Source organism: Macaca nemestrina, unplaced genomic scaffold (genome assembly GCF_043159975.1).
Source record: "Macaca nemestrina isolate mMacNem1 unplaced genomic scaffold, mMacNem.hap1 Scaffold_49, whole genome shotgun sequence".
NCBI lineage: Eukaryota > Metazoa > Chordata > Mammalia > Primates > Cercopithecidae > Macaca > Macaca nemestrina.
The window spans coordinates 135,362-153,083 of record NW_027257681.1 but is presented as its reverse complement, the minus strand read 5'-3'; the positions used below and the strand labels follow the sequence as shown (position 1 = coordinate 153,083).

The following is a 17,722-nucleotide window of genomic DNA, read 5'->3' as shown; positions in this document are numbered from 1 at the left end:
AAGTGCTTGTTGAAGTCTGTAAATGTGCATTAAAATGTGGCAGTAAAAATAGACACAGTGAAGTTTGGGAACTGGGGTCTAAATCCTGGAGTCCCCAGAATCATAGAGAACCTTGGTTAGGGGAGTAATTTTGTAAAAAAGCAAGAAGAGACAGTGACAAGGCAGAATATAATTAAAAGTATTGCTGTGTCATTTTCTAATTTTGTAATTTTGTCATATTTTTCAAACTCTGTTGATCATTTATTAAACTGGTAAATAAACTATAATCAACAGGGTTATTATAAGAGTTAAATAAGGAAATTTATGTATATCTATAAGCACAATGTCATAATTAATACAAAGCTACCCTTTTTATTTTTCCTGGACTTCATGTACAAATGGGTCAGTTAATTTTTTGTTTATAACACATAATTATCATTTGTACATAAAATATATTTAATTATTTTTATATTTTTAGCAGGGAAATAATACATGCATGTTTTCCCCCGTCTCAAACACATGCGTTCATATAAACATATCCATCTATATACCTACATATCTATGTATGAATATACACATGGATATCAGTATTTCTCAGCAAGTATGCATCATGATAATCAGAGATATTGCAACTAACAAGACTGATATAAACCATGATTGCAAGAATTTTAGATATCACCTTAGTAAAATATCAGATTGAGCTGCTACATTTCTCTCAGCCCTAAGTCATTTTGTATTTTCTGAGCATCCTAGAGGATTGTGACTGTATACACAGGACAGAAACACCAGACCCAGGGTACTGCTGCGAATTTCTGATGCAGGGGATTTTAAGGGCTAGATCAGCAGGATGGGAGTGTTGACCCTCCAAGTGAAATAAATTCCTGAATTGGTTATCTCCATCCTAAAACAAACTTTTTTTTTTTTTTTTTTTTTTGGTGATACAGAGTCTTGCTCTGTCACCCTGGCTGGAGTGCAGTGTTAGGATCTCGGCTCACTGTAATTGCCTCCTGGATTCAAGCAATTCTCCTGCTTCAGCCTCCTGAGTAGCTGGGATTACAGGCAAGCACCACCATGCCCAGCTAATTTGTGTATTTGTAGTAGAAATAGGGTTTCACCATTTTGGCCAGGCTGGTCTCGAACTCCTGACCTCAGGTGATCCACCTGCCTTGGCCTCCCAAAATGCTGGGATTACAGGTGAGAGAAACCGCACTTGACCCTAAAACAGCTTCTTACTCGATTGATTTCCGAGTTCCAAGGGAAAATACAAAAGTCGAAATTGAGAGAAAGTAAAAGTGGAGTAAGGCCTCAGAAGGCTGTGATTGGTGTTGGAGAAACACTACTAGGGCATAAAGCTGGGATAATAAAATCTGAGAAATCCCACAGTGTTTATCTACAGGTGGAAATCATATTCCACATGTGGGCGGAGTCAGGGATCCCTGTGTTTTAAAATCAGTGAGGGAATTGAATATCTGGACTTGTGTCAATTAACGTACAAAACTCAGTGCTTTTGATGTTCTCATTCACAAGATATCTGTGTTCCTTCTTTGTCAGAAACCATAGTCATAGGCTTCCTAATTTTGACCTTGGGAAAAGAGGAGAGGCCTCTGTGTGTTTGTGACTGTTGGTCAGGCTGTGGTGCAGGGGGTGTCACCCTTCAGTGAAGGTCTGGCTTTTCATCACAGGTTGGTCTGAAAATTATGTACAAGGCTGGTGTCTCAGGTGTTCTTTCTCCAACCTCAGCTTTTCTTAGTGCCTGAAGTGTCTGCAAGTGGAAATCCAGAAGAAGACAGAGAGAAACTGAGTTCTTGACAATGCATTCACTAGTGAGTGGGGGATGGCTCTTTCTACTGAAATTATACCCATATTGCTGGCAAATGGGCAGTTTTCTCCAGTTTGCATGGGTGTTTCATTTTTATTCTTTTTTTGTTTGTTTTTATGATGCAAAATCCACCCAGCCTGGGTGTTCCAAATGCAATCAGGAGACTTTCAGGTATCTGGCCTCCAATTAAGTTTTCTCAGGACTCTAGGTTGGGTATCATGTGTCAATGATTCCTAAATTATCAATATAATTTCTAATATTACACTACTTTATTCCGGCCCCTATGCAGGCTATTTACAAAAAAAGACATGAGAGGTCTCATTTATGTATTTCTTTTTCTTCTATCCATCCTATAACCTCACAGGGAAATAATTGACCCATTAATAATTGACCATTGGCTGACATAGACTTAGGATTGTGATGAATGCAGGCAATAGAGATGCGTGAAGAGCAGAAGATCACAGCCCAATAATGAGGCTGATGTTCTAGCAGCTGAGTTCAATAAATCCCATGTGATAGGCCTTGGGCAAGAGCTGCACAGTGTTGAGGAAAAAGGAGAGTTTGATAAAATATATTTATGCTTTTAAAAACTTTGCAAAAGGACAACTAAAGAAGTCATTATTATTCTTATCCCCATTCATTTTACCTTTTGGTAATTAACCTTTTTGCCTTCTGGTAACTGAAAGTAACATATAAGAAATACAATTACTTAATTATGGTTGCACACTCAGGAGAAGGAATATAGTAGATATAGTACAATTTAGGGTTCTGTGGAAATGCTCTATAAGGGCTGGTTAGAAAAAAACAAAACAGTAAAGAGGCCTTTTTATCCTTGAACAAGCCAAGTGACAAGGTAGTTAAAAGAGAGGCAGTGATAACTGATGTTTGGGTTGACCAGAGAAAGTTGAGAACAGGAGGCTTCATATCACAGGAATCATCAGACTAAGACTTCCTCAGTATAGCAGCCTCAGCGGTCTTGTCTTGTGCGGCTGGACTGTCTTTAAGCCTTGTCATGAACACCTGAATTACATAACATTAGAGTGACTATATGTATGAATTGAGTCCTATATTCTGTGTAAAACTTGTTCAGTTCTGAAGAATGCTGGAGTCTGGTTCATTGCTTTCTACCTTTTTAATGAATAAAGGACAAATGACCTGTATTTAGTAAATATTTGCTGGATAGGAAACATGTTTTCTATTACTTCTTTAGATTATTCAAAACACATAATATGTCTTTTAACCATTTGATTGGTGAGAAACCTGTGGTTTATCTAGAGAAATAATTCATGTAATCACGGTCATGTTTAAAAAGTAGTAAATCATGGTTATTTGCCTTGTGACAAATCTGTAATTTACTTGAAATTCATGGTAAATTTGTTTTATTTATGAAGGTTCAAGTGAAAATTTTATAATCAGTTATGTACAGGTGATTAACACATTACTGAAAAATATCTGGGCTATATTATGCCACATCTCATGCGATATTTCTTCATAGGAAAGTTTAATGGATTAAGAGTGGGTATGTCTCTGTGAGTGAATTTGAAAGGCAGATACCAGTTTAGTGTTGAGAATGAACTGGCTGGAACCTAAAACACTGAGTGTTCTGCATACCCAGATCCTACCTATGTCATCTCAGCCTTCCTCCTCTGGACATTAAAAGGGATTCTCTGTCTAAACTAAAATGTCTGATGTTTTAGAACAAAGTGACTTTTGAAGATGTAGCTATTGACTTCACCCAGGAAGAGTGGGCCATGACGGACACATCCAAGAGAAAGCTGTACAGAGATGTAATGCTGGAAAACGTGTGTCAACTGGTGTCCCTCGGTGAGTCCCTCAACATTCACATACGTATATAGACACACATTGACTCATTCATTCAATAAGTGTTGGAACAGCTTCCCCATATCTCACTCTAATCTCTGATTCTCTCGCAGATCTTATCTGAAAAAAAATTTGAGCTCTCTAAATCTGTCTGAAAGAAATATCTTTATTTTATTTTATTTTATTTAGTTTGTCACTCAATTAGAATGTAATCTTGACAAGGATGTCATGGTTTCCTTGGTACTCAGTCTCTAATACTCAGAACAGACCTGAGAACATAATGAATATTTTCAATGTATTAAATTAAATATTTTCTAAATAACTCTTCTGCTTTAGTCGCTATGCTTAGGCTGAGACCAATTAGTGAAAACAATAGCAATATCTTTTTTGTGTAGAACACCAATTATTTCTGTAAATCGAATTGTTTTTCTCTTCTGTATGAGAATAATAATAAACATATTGTGCAGAGATTTAATTAATCTCTTTCTGAAAAGACTGTGTATTATGCATTGTGTCTTGGAACTTAGGCATGGACTCAGCATTCATAGGTCCTGACTGTTTTGAATTTCCTTTTCCTGATGGACCTTTTGTTTGAATTTATTTTCTAGTCTCACGTTGGGTCAGAAAAATCCTGGGGAGTTTTCTGTGTTCTAGGTCTTGTGGCCTGAGCTGACCTTCACTGTTTTTATTCTTCCTTGATAGCCTGCCTTACAGTTGGTGATAATGCACATTTATTGACAGTGAACTCAAAACACATGTACTGTTTCCACTAACAGGGTACCAGATAAGCAAATCCTATATAACTTTGCAGCTGGAGCAAGGAAAAGAGCTCTGGCGGGAAGGAAGAGAATTTCTCCAAGGCTAGAATCTGGTTAAGCAACAGGGTCCTGTGCTCTAATAGGAGGAGGTGCTTCGTCAGTGAATAATATCAGTCAAATATTAATTAGCGGTTTTATTAAATGAGTGGTAATTTCTAAAATGTAGGTTAAGTTACTGGAGCAGAATTCCTTAGATGTTATTATCATTTTGTTCATATGTCAGATGCTACTCTTGTGTCCTCTTGCCTTTTCTTTTACTTTCGGGAAAAGGATAATTCATGTACTTGTTGGGGTTAAACTGTCACATGCTGACTCTTTTCCCGATACCCCTGTGAAGACTATCCCTCTATTTACCTGCCTGATATCTCATTTCCATTTTAACTCTTTTCACGTTTTAATTTTAAAACTCTTTTCTAATTGCTGACGCTGTACAATCTGTTTCTTCTATTGAAGTATTTTCTTCAATTGAAGTATTTTCTTCATTTGACACATTTGCCACATCTAAGTGTCAATTTTTGAAAAAAGTAAACGGGCCTTGGGGTTTTTCAAACAATTTTATTACCATAATACCAAGGTAACAATTTATTTTTCAATTATTTGAGACAAGGAAAGTGCCCTTAAGAAAAAACACACGATATTCATGCATCCTATCAGAAAAGATGCATCCACTGGTATGACAATGGTGAGTTTTATAGCTGTGTACACCAGCCATCTAAGTTAAAGACCTGGTAATGGGTTAAGTTAGTAATGACACACAGTCACCTGAGTGTAATTAGGCTGGCATTAAGTGCTTTCTAAGCAAAAAAAATTTGATAGTTTGAATTCAGTGAATAAAGTGACCTGTGTTCTAAACCATAACATGAGATCTTTAAAATAGAACAAGTGCGTGTACATTGCTCATGCTCAGACTTTGAAAGATATTGATATCATCACAATTAATAGAATAACTCTGTAGTTGTGATCTTATAAAAGAGAAAATATCTGTGTCTGCAGGAGACAATGTGTACGCAAGTGTCAATCGAGAAAAATGACGAGACAAGTCTCAATCATTGTAGGAGATTTATTTGCCAGAGTTAAGGACATGCACCTGGGGGACAGGTGTATGCCTTTCTCCAAAGATGATTTTCTCTAAATTTAAAGGGGGAAAGGGTGGGATATTGAGAAGTACACAATTTTCATGTAAAAGGTGGGTAGAAAAAAATAGTAATTCGTACATTTTTCTGGCTCAGTGAATCTGGATTGTTTTTACATGAGATGACATAAACAAATGAGGCAGAGGAATAATGCAGGAGAGCTGCATTTTATATAAGACAACATAGGCAAAATGGGGCAGGGAAACAATCGGATATGTATTTGTGTCTGGTGAACTGGGGATGACTGCGCCTGTAAAGACAAGCTATCAGTTTGCATTGCCATGGTGTAACTTTAACAGCTCATGAGGAATTTCCTTGTGGGCAAAATACGGGGGAGGCAAGCAGCTTTTCATCTTGTAGCCATATTATTTAGGAACCAGAAGGGGGAGGCAAGTTTGTGTGACCCTGTTCTCAGCTTGATTTTTCCCTTTGGTTAAATGAGTTTGGGGTGCCAACATTTAATTTCCTTTCACACAAGTAACATTGGAAAGATTTCAACTGGACTCTACTACTGAATGGTTGGTCTAGGATTCAAAGGTGGTGAAATGAACGTATAGATGTATGTCGGTAAATCAATAAGAGCTTTTAATCTTTGTCCCTAAAGGAGAACTCTCTCACTCTGGAGGATCCCTTTGAATGTAATGATTTGAGAGAAGATTGCACTCACAGTTCCACAATGACTCAGCGTTTGTTAACTCAGAGTGGAAAGAAACCCTACATCAGCAAACAGTGTGGAAAATCCCTTAGTAATCAGTTATTCCCTAAACCACATAAACAAATTCATACTAAAGGTAAATCATATCAATGTAATATATGTGAAAAGGCCTATACTAATTGCTTTCACCTTAGATGGCACAAGATGACTCACACTGGAGAGAGGCCATATGCATGTCAGCTATGTGGAAAATCCTTCACTCTGTGTTCTCACCTTAGAAGACATGAGAAAACTCACACGGGAGAGAGACCGTATAAGTGTCATCAGTGTGGGAAAGGTTTTATTCAATCCTTTAACCTTCGAAGACGTGAGAGAACTCACCTTGAATAAAAGCGTTATGAATGTGATAAAAGTGGGAAAGTCTTTAGTCAAAGCTCTGGCTTTAGAGGACACACAAGAATTCACACTGAAGAGAAACCACATACTTGTCTTCTATGTGGGAAAGACTTTAGTCTATCTTCTGACCTTAGATGATATGAGAGAACATGCACTGGAGAAAAGCCATATGAATGCCATTTATGTGGGAAAGCCTTCAGCTAGTGTACTAATCTTAAATAACATCAGAAAAGTCACCCTGGAGAGAAAATGATAAATGTCTTCAGAACATATTCTGACTTTAGATGACATGGTGTTAGGAATGACGAATGTAAGGAATATGGAAGAGACTTCAGCTGTAGTTGTAACATCTAAAAATGACAAAGGACTCACATTTTGAAGAATTACTATAATCAACATGGACGTTACTTCAGTTACCTTTATTCTTCATTCCTCATCAATAAATTCATATGGAAGAGAAATTGTACGACATGTATGTACCAAAGACTTGTTAGTGATCTGATCATAAATGACACGAGAGAGCTGAAACTGTCAACATAATAAACTAAAAGTCTTCAGCATCAGTTTTAGTAACTTAAAACATGTGGGACTTTCAGGTAGAGAATCTCTAGCTCTGCATTCAGTGTGAAAATGTTTTTATGTGCAATTTGTTGTCAACTAACATAAGAAAACTTTACTTGGATGAACCCTTTATTTGTATTTTCTGTGAATAAACATTCAGCCAAGCACTAGGCTTGATGTTCACAAGAAAACACAGTGATAAAATGCTGCTAAAATGGAAAATAAGAGAGGAAATCCTTTATAAGCTAAATAAGAAGGGAAAGTCTTTCCAAGGGCAATGAATTCTCTTGGAATACCAAACACTTCTTACTGGAGAAGTTATGTCTTGAAAAATCATGAGAAATCCTTTCTTCACAGAGTAACGCTTGTGGCACATGTGAGATTTCACACTGGACAAAACACGGTTAGCATCTTGAAAGGAGAAGATTCTTAAGTGGTAATTCATTTCTTAGTTGACATTAAGTTTCTCACATTGAGAAGCTATCAAACTTGAAAATCACTGTGGAGAAACCTGATAGATTTCTCATCAGAAAAGTGAGTCAAGAAGGTGGACCTCTAGAAAAAACTCTTAACACATAGTTTAGCAAAATAATTCAGAAATTTGAGAAAATGTCTATTCATAAAAATGCAGCACATAAATGTATAATAGCAAAGTGACCTGGGCATAAATTGAATGCAGAATTGTATAAGAAATCTCATTCAACATTTCCAAAAGATCAATACTTACAAATATTGAAAGAATACAATCGGATGTTGAAAAAATTTAGTGTGTTGGTGAAGTCCTTCTTTCATTTATGCAGCCCCAACATATCGATTTGCATCTGCACTCCTCGGCTTATGGGTCGAGATTCTACCCCAACTTCTGAGTCTCCCCAGTCTTCAACGGCTCTTTCCTCACAGCTCACCTCCCTTTACTTCCATGTTCACTAAAACCACTTGTTTCCATCCAACCCTGGAACTGACACATCAGGGATCTTCAGCCCCACTTGCCAGATTTCTCAGTGTGTCATTGCATAGATTTAGCAAGGAAACGGAGGCTGGATCAAAGACACCTAGTATATGCATTTGGGTGTCCCCAGCCCTTGCCTCTGTCTCTGAGTAGTTACCTGGGATCAGAGAATAAGGCAGCCCTGCTCTTCTATCCCTCAGAAATCTCTTGAAATTTTGTCCCTGAAGCCTCTCTAAGTGGAGGTAGCAGTTCATCTCATGACACCCCAGAGTTTACTCAGGTAAGTCCTGAGTTATTACACAGAGACAGACACAGCTGTGTTACTTTTACTTCTGTCCAGAAGATAAAACACCAGCATGATAAAACAGCCGAACCTGTCAGCCACCATGCAAGCCTTTCCTATATTTGATTCAATGTACTTTTCCAGAAGCAAAATGAAAGTTCTCACAGATGGGGCCTCCTCTGCCTTGTCCTCAGAATTGGAAAATGTATTGTCCATCAAGGAGCCTCAGTACTGAACCTAAAACTCAAGAGAAAACGTTTCCTGAATAATAAGTGGGATGACGACTTGAAATTTTGCAAAACAGGCACAATCTTAATACGATAGGCCTTACTAAGGCTAAATGGCCTTATCCATGGTTGAAATTGACACATCATTATATTAAAAAATCTCCACAAGTGATTGATTTTACTCAGCAGCCAGGGTTTATGTCAAGAGTGAGGATAATGAGCAAGAAATTCAAGCCCTTGGCAAACTGGTTGGAGAGGCAAGGATTGTGTCCAGGTAGAGCTCATAACATTATTTATTGTTTAATCTATTTAATTAAATATGTAATTTACCCTCAAACTGTGGCTGACATTATATGTAGTCCTGAGCCACATTAAGATGTACTATTTGTGCTGTGAAATTCTACGAGATTTGACAAATGCATGGTGGCAGATCTCCAGCATTAAAGCATAACACAGGATGCTTCTCTTATTCAAGCTCTTCTTCCCTTCACATAGAGGGAATCAATCGACTTTTGTATACTAACTTTCGAATTTGTTTCTTTATTCCCATCTTCTTTAATTAAAGCACAAGATATCGTACTCAATTTCCATTTGATCTTCCAAAAGAAAGGTACTGAATAATCCATACCTGAATTTCAGTGATTCAGATTCAGGTCCACCGCTAAGCAGTAAAGGCCAAACGTCCTGTGCTGCCACCTCATGGCCGGCAAAGGGCAATGAAATCCATCGTTCCGGCCATGCAGGGCGCATGCGCGGTCTGCTTCCCGCAGCGAGCCGGATCTCCAGGGAGGACCTGAGTTTTCTTTACCCAGGGTGAGGGAGGCGCCGCCGCCCTGGCTTTGGGGCTGGGGCCTCCGGGGAGGTTCCGGGTGGGGGCGTTGAAGAGGCAGCTCTTTTTGCAAGGCCCAAGATGGCGGGCCCTGCACAGGCCGCGCTGTTCTGCGCCCTCAGGACGTCAGTATCCCATTGGGGCCGGATGCCCCCGCTGGGCCCGGAGCATCCTTGGCGCTGCCCTCGCAGAGCCGCACTGAGGCTGAGGTGGCGCGGGGGCCTGGGCTCCGCGAGGAGTGGCCGCAGCGAGGGCTGGAGGACCCGGGCTCCGGGGCTCCGGGGCGTCTGGCCTGGATGGGACTGAGCCCATCCAGGGACTGGGACTCCCGGGTTCTGGTGCGGGTGGATCCTGGGCAGGCTCAGGACCAAGTCCCTCTCCTTCCACCAAGGAGCGCCCAGAGGCCGGCGGGAGCTCCAGGTTCACCTCCTCCTCCTTCAGGTGTTTACTTTTCCTTTATTTCTGTAAGGCCAGAAATTGGCGCCATCCTTCACATCGGTGAATCGGGACCCTAATACCCGTTACCTCAGTTTTATTGTTATTGCCATTAACAGTGTTGGTGGCATTATCACTAAGATCATCATTGTTGTTATTGTCATTCATGATTATTAGCAGGTGGGTTCATCACTTTGTCTCACTATGCATTTTTTTTTTTTTTTTTTTTTGTGATTGGTTTTGTATGACGTTGAATTGAACTTCTCTAATCTTGACTAGTGTTGTCAGATTCCTGAAGAGCATTCCGGAGGACAACCCCTGCCTTGAGTGCAGCCACAGAATTTCGTGGGCACAGGAGAGCACCTAGAATATTCCCCTTTCATTGCACAGCAGCTTTGGGAAATGGTGGCTGCCTGGCTCTGAGATGAGGTGGAAAAGACCGGACACTGGGGCAAGTGATAGCACCTCCACTGGTGTTTTTATGAAGCCAGTGCACTGTCTCCCACGTAGACTTAGAATAAAATCTGATGGCTCTAAAAGGCCATGTTTGCCCTTCCTGGACTTCCTGGGAGCCTTTAAACCTTGTGTGGTTCCTAGAGTGGCTAGGTTGCCATATCTGTGCCTCGTATGGCAACACCAGTCTTTTCTGGGCCAACAAGGGCACTTAGAATGTTTCCAGAAGCTCAGGCATGCTGTCTCTGTTCCTCCCTTCTGTTCAATGGCAATTCACTGGGTCCCTGGCTGACATAGAACATCCTGCAGAGGGATGGGCTTGGGTGACTTCCTGGCCAGCCTTTCCAGGCAGTTATCTTTGAAAAACTTGAAGAGACTCACAGAGGCCATTCACTGGTATTTCATGACTGCAAGTGGGGTTTCTGGTTCCTTGAGTTTACTTAGAATATCTGAATGGCTCTGAATGGCCAAGAAACCCTCTCTGGTCTTGGAAGCTGCCAAAAGCTATTACTGGGCCTTGGAAGAGTCTTTAAAATTTTTCCAGGTACAGCTGAGAATAGGAAACATTTCCAGGTCTAGCCCAACCAGCTCAGGTCGAGTCCTGAAAAACTGGTGGGTATTGGGGGAGCTCATCTTATGAAAGAGCAATTGGTGGCAAAGCTGGGTCTCCAGGACAGCTGTGTGTGTATATGTCTGCAGAGCATGCCTTGTAGTCATCTTTAGTAACTGAACACCATTTGTGAATGGATAAACTATATTCCTTGCTGTACAATAGTGAAAAATTCATATTAACAATGGTAATAATAAAAATATTGATGAATATTAACAGGAATGACGATCATCATGATACTAGTACCAATGGTTATAATACTGATAATAATACTAACCCTATGGACTTGGGACATACGAGTTTTCCCTAAGTGGATAATAGGCATAAATATTTGGTGGTGTAGGGTTATTTCAAGTCCCAGAAAGCAAGGATGAACATCTAGAACGAGAAGAAAAACAATCTGGAGGTTGGCAAGTGCACACCTGGGGACTCCTGTGTTAACTTCTGGTGTTTCAGCCTAAGAGGGAATGTTAATATAACCCTGGTCCTGTAACACCATGCTGACCAACACCTACCAGCTTTCAGGAGATAAGATAGCTGGCTGATGGAACAGGGATCCAGAGAAGTTACGTGTCCAGACCAGTACATGTTGCCCAGTGGCAGAGTTCATGACAAGCAATAAACCCCAGGATAATGTCATTCCCAGCCAGCTGACTGTCATCTGCTCTTTCATGGCCCCTCTCTACTGGTACCTCTAGGCACTGGCATGTCCTCCAGAGGCTGTAGGAGGGCATCATACTCAGTACTCACCCACCTGCAGGAGGCAAGAAAGATGGAAAGAGCTAAATACCATGGTTTCTGGATTCTTTTTGGTGGGCATGGCATATTTCGCATTTGCTTTACTAATGGTGGAACCCAGTCAATGGTTTGCAATACAGCTCTGGATGACTCTGGACACCTGTAGAGATTTTGACAATTTCCAGAAGGTCACAAGTTCTTGGAGGACTTTTTCATGAGTTCTTTGACTGAAAAGGTGGTTCAAAAAACTACTGTTCTGACTTAGAAAATGTTGCAGAGGCTGGGCGCGGTGGCTCATGCCTGTAATACCAGCACTTTGGGAGGCCGAGGCAGGCAGTTCTCGAGGTCAGGAGTTTGAGACCAGCCTGAAACCCCATCTCTACTAAAAATACAAAAATGAGGGGGGCGTGGTGGCATGCACCTGTAACCCAGCTACTCAGGAGGCTGAGGCGGGAGAATCGCTTGAACCTGGGAGTCGGAGGTTGCAGTGAGCCAAGATTGTGCCACTGGACTCCAGCCTGGGCGACAGTGCGAGCCTCTATCACAAGAAAAAAAAAAAGAAGAAGAAGAAGAAAAAGAAAATGTTGCAGAGACTCTGGTGAACAGGTAGTCCCTCTCCTGCCACTCCAGGTAAAGGTTTCTTGGCCACAAACCTGATTTAGCAGTATCCCTTCATCTTAGGTGGGTAACAGAAAGCCATTCATGACCTATCCAAGCATGGAGGGGGAATTTGACTTAGAAAACTTTTAGGTGGACTAGTTGGTGAAAGAAAGTGCATTCTAGGGCTCACAGGCCTACACATAGAGTTGCTAGCACATAAAGCATATGTATGAATTCTTTCTGAGCCCATGGCAAGACCAGGGTGCACTTCATCCATCTACTATGCTGGTATGAATAGGTACTTGCCCGAAAAAGAAAAGAATAACTCAGGAAGCCCATTCTTCTACAGGACACCAGGTGGTACAGTAGGAGTCTTGGGGTTGCTGTGGTATGTATGTTTTAAGGTTGTCTTTTAATCATCTTCAGCAAATTCAACAGTCTTCAGAACATAAAAAAAAATTATTCAACATTGCATAATAACTACCACAAATCTGTCCATGATAAAGAACTGTACCCACATAATAATAACATTAATAGCAATCACAATGGTGTGATATAAATGTCATTTTAAAGAAGAGAATAATAAAAGAGCAGATATTTAAGAGCATATTCCTGTAAGCCTGTGACATTGTTCCCATATGAGCCCTCGTGTTATTGATTACAGGGAGAGGCTTGGGGCTGCATCTTGAAATATCTTCTGTGATGGCAAAGAAGAGTGGCAGTAGGGAGAATAATTCTGAGCCACACGAGGGCTTGGGCAAAAGTGGAGATGCCTGTGCCACGTGGAAATACATTACAAATGGACTATGGAAAAGGGTCTGGCCAGAGTCCTGCCTGACACAGGTCATACAAAAGCTTTCAGTAGTTTGCCCCAAGAAATGGCTGGTCCAGGCTGTAGATGAGAAGCACTGGGCAGACAGATCCACACCCGCTTCCTGAGTCTCAGAAGTCTGGTGTGCATCGAACATTAAGCCCCCAAGCCTACTGAGACTTCACCTCCTGGCTGGTCTTCTACCATCTGATTCTTGAGCCCCATCACGTAAGTGCCATCTCCATACTGGAATTGCTGACAATGTCTGATGGAGGGTTTCACCCTGGGTACTCAGTACCAGCAATGGATGAAATACCAGAAGGGAGGCTCCAGGGCTTCCATAGAAGACACATTCTAAAGTTGCTCGGGTGATCAAATGGTCATCTCATAGATTTTCAGCAGAACTGCAGCATTTTGTGAATACCTGAGTGAATGCAGAAAGTATCCAGACGCATGGGCATTCTAGGAAGCTCCCTGTGTAAATCAAATACAAGGAATATCTACTTCTGGGCTCAAAAGCTAACTTAGATTGCAGGGGCCTTTAAAAACAGTATGCTGAGAATAGATAGGGCTCAAGGACAGTATCTCCAATTGAACTTTTAATGAACTCCCGTAGGCGCCAAGAAGGCGGGCAGATAAGGAAGAGCATAGAAACAAGGAACTGAGTAGAAGGTTACATCTGGGAAAAGAAAGTTTGTTTTACATTGCATTCTTTCTGCTGACGTGGGGTTTATGGAGTATAAATAAAGTGAGGCGGAGGCTCTGAGCGCGGCCGCCATGTTCTCTGTGTGTCTTTGTCTTTTGTGTGTTCTTTCATTCTCCACCACCCCCGACACGGACCCCAACATTAGATAATAAAAAAAGTGAGATGCTGGCAGAAGGCAAATAACTCCACTTCAGTTCTTGAGAGAAAAATGGTTCTGTAACCTCTGAGTTTATTTAGAAAATGTTTGGAGCCTCAGGAAGACCAAGTATATCATTCCTGATGTTTCCAGGGCAGATTGCACTGCTTGGGCCTCTGGGACTATTCTAAGTCCTCTCAGATTTCCATGGGAAACCGTATCTCTACTCCTAGAGCTCACACCACCCCTGAGCAAGCTCATTGTTTTCTAAATATTCCAAGGAAGTCCATCCAGGGTATGCCTGTATTGGTGAGTTTCACCTTGGACTGGCAGGAGAACTCTGAGAATGATACATCCTGACTTCACTTGATAAAGGTAGGGGAGCCAAGAAGTCCAGATCTGGAGAGCACCTGAAACACCAGATGGCAGAAGGACAGTAAGGAGGTGAAGTCAGCTATGGAGGTGGAGCTTCATGTTTAATGCATGTAGGATTCTGAGTTCCAGGACTGATGGGCTGGTGGGGATGAGATACATGTCTTCTTTGCAGGAAGCCAGGCCAAACCAGCCATCTGGTTGCACTACTGAAAGCTATTGTGTGCCCAGTGGTAGGTAAGACACAAGCCAAACTCTCTTCACCTCTGGCTGGTAGTCCTTGACTAGAGAGGTTTGCACACAAGTGGTCCTATTAGCCCATGCTCTCCTGTGGCTTGCTTTCCTTTCACCTGTTTCTCATGTTTGCCGTCATGGAACACATTTCATAGTGAAATTCTTTGACTCTGACTCCAAATTACACAAGGAGGACCCAATTTGTCAACTTTTCATATATTTAGGAGAATCTCCACATTGATTTTTGTATCCTTATGTTCATATTGTCACCAGTATTAAAATTCTTACTATTTAGGTCATTGCATTCACTATCATAATTATTAAATATTTTTCATTTATCATTTATTTTTATTGGTTAATTTTTTGTGGCAGCTGTTATATAACAATCACTAGAGTTTCTCTATTCATGAAAGATGTCCACGTTAATGGAGGTAACTAGGAGTGTTACTTTACAGGTATGTAAACACAGATAATCTTGGCTGAACTGTGGCTGTATTGTCTGGTGTCCCTTTGAAGGTGAAGCCTCTTGTGTTATTCTAAGTGACCTCTGGAGACAGAAACTGTCTCATAATTGCAGGGACGACTTGAGAAGGCATCCTGAGCCTATGCAGAAATGCAGAAGCACTTCCATGATCTAAGCAACCTATGTGAAGGCCTGAAAGCCAAAGCAAAGCTGTCCAACAAAAAGTTTTCCTAGTAACACTGGAGGTCCATCAGTCACTCCTCCTGGTCTGGAAATGCCAGAAATGTCCTCCGTGGTTCTTGTGAGGGTCCAGATCTTTTCAAAATCACCTCAGAAGCCATAGAACCACTCCATCCTACCTGAAATTGCAGAATGACTTTTCTTTTGACCAGAGTCTCAAAAATATATTCATTGATAGTTTTGGTTCCTGGGAGCCGCCATTGCTTGCAAAAGATGTGCCAGAGACTAGACATTTTCTGTTTCCTCACTTGTCCGGAAAAGACTGAAGTTTTTCTGGAACACAGAAATGGGAATCTGACCCTCTGAGCAGCCTCAGAATTTTCTAAGTCTTCCAAGCAGAGTGGAAGTTCTGGTGAGGACCCTTTGTACCCCCGATGGTCTGGAATCACATAGGATGATGCGTTCAAACAACTCTAGGTGGAGATATATTTTCTGAGATATTCCAAGGAGGAGGGACACAACTGGACCAGATGTTAAAAGGGCAGCTGAGCATTAAGTGCCTATGTAGTGTTTGCAGCTTAATGTCTTATGCAGAAGGGGACTCTGGGCTCTTGTGTTAGAATTCAATGTAATTCTGGGGTCCTGCTTTTCTTCCAAGAAATCCCACTTCCATCTGGATGTCTGGATGAACTACTGAAAGCCACTGAGTGTCCTGCAGTAGGTGAACTGTGGCCAGAGCCCAAGGATGAAGGGGGCTCCTTCTGTCTGTGACTGTGAAGAGGAAGCCTGAGGTATAGCAGACTCAGGCCCCAGAAGGATGGAAAAAATGAGGTGGGGAGTGAGGGGACCTCAGAGGAAGACTGAGGTCTGCAGAAGGGTCAGGGTCAAGGAGACAGTGCGGTGTCCTGGTGGTGTCCTTGATGTTCCAAGAGGGATGATAATCCATCTCCTGAGTAAAAGCTTCATATGGGGTGAGGAGGGGAGAAGTAAACAGAGAGGAAGCAGGGAAGGCCAAGACAGCGACCAGCCTTAGAGCGATTTTAACCAGAAATGGACACAGACCCTGGACCCCATCGCGGGGTTGCAGGCCAAGGACCGTCTCTAGGCGATGCATAGCTCCCTTGTGGGGTTAGTGGGAGTAGGCATTGTGACGTCTGCAGGGGTGTGGAAGGCTGGGCGACGGGAGCAGCTTACAGGGCTGGACCAGAAATACTGAACTTCTTTTCCATCAGTGAAATCCACTTCCGAGTCAGAAAAAACTGCAAGTTCTGGAAGGGCAGGGCCTAGGAGGAGGTCAGGGCCTGAGCCTTCCTGCTTTGCCCCCCCTACCCCCCGTGTTTCTGGGTCTGTCCTCACTTCCACCCAGCAGATCTTGAGTATCCTCCTTTGAGTCCCCACGAGTGTGTTGTGTGCAGTGGGGCCAGGCTGCTTCATCCACTGCACGTTAAATGTTTCCAATACTTTCTGGCCAAAGTTTAGAGTTGTCAGACCACTGACTTTGAATGTTGACCTGGTTCCTTTTGAACAGAGTAAAATCTATTGAAGTTTAAGGTCACCTCTTTTCATGGATGGTGAAGAGGCAGGCTGTTCAGGCGCAACTGCCCTCAGGTCTGGAGGGCGGCGGAGGTCACTGTGGGTGGTGGGTGAAGCCGGAACCTCTGTGGCTCTAGACTTTCAAATATTTCATTTTTTCTTTTGTAGTTTGTGTTTGTTGCTTGCTTTTTTTTACAATGGGAACTGGAATGTAAGATGCCAAACTAGCCTGTGGGGGACATGGATTTTCACAACAGTAACCACAGAGTGTAGTTTCCATTTCTATTCCCTGTTCATGTGGGAGGCAGAAAAGGAAATCAGGTGCTCAGTTCTAGGGACATCACAGGACTAGGACATGTACAGTGAGGGTGGAAGGCAGAGGCATTGCTTTAGGAGAATAAAATTACTGCATGCACACACATATGTATGTATATGGATGTATGTACACAAATATGCATATTTATAGATTCTGTTCTTCCTCTCTCTATATAATTTTCTTTATTTCACACTTGATATGATTTTTTTAAATTATACTTTGTGTTCTAGGGTACATGTGCACAATGTATAGGTTTGTTACATATATATACATGTGCCATGTTGGTGTGCTGCACCCATTAACTCATCATTTACATTAGGTATATCTCCTAATGCTATCCCTCCCCCCTCCCCCCACCTTACATCAGGCCCCAGTGTGTGACGTTCCCCTTACTGTGTCCAAGTGATCTCATTGTTCAGTTACCACCTATGAGTGAGGACATGCGGTGTTTGGTTTTCTGTTCTTGCGATAGTTTGCTGAGAATGATGGTTTCCGGCTACATCCATGTCCCTACAAAGGATGCAAACTCATCCTTTTTTATGGCTGCATGGTATTCCATGGTGTATATGTGGCACATTTTCTTAATCCAGTCTGTCATTATAGGCATTTGGGTTGGTTCCAAGTCTCTGCTATTGTGAATAGTGCTGCAGTAAACATACATGAGC

The 17,722-nt window shown here is 41.8% G+C and overlaps 1 pseudogene; it reads left to right on the top strand.

Annotated features, from left to right (window-relative positions):
- The first annotated feature begins 1,790 nt into the window (after positions 1 to 1,790).
- Positions 1,791 to 6,829, top strand: LOC139361433 (zinc finger protein 705A-like; annotated as a pseudogene).
- Positions 6,830 to 17,722: the final 10,893 nt, after the last annotated feature.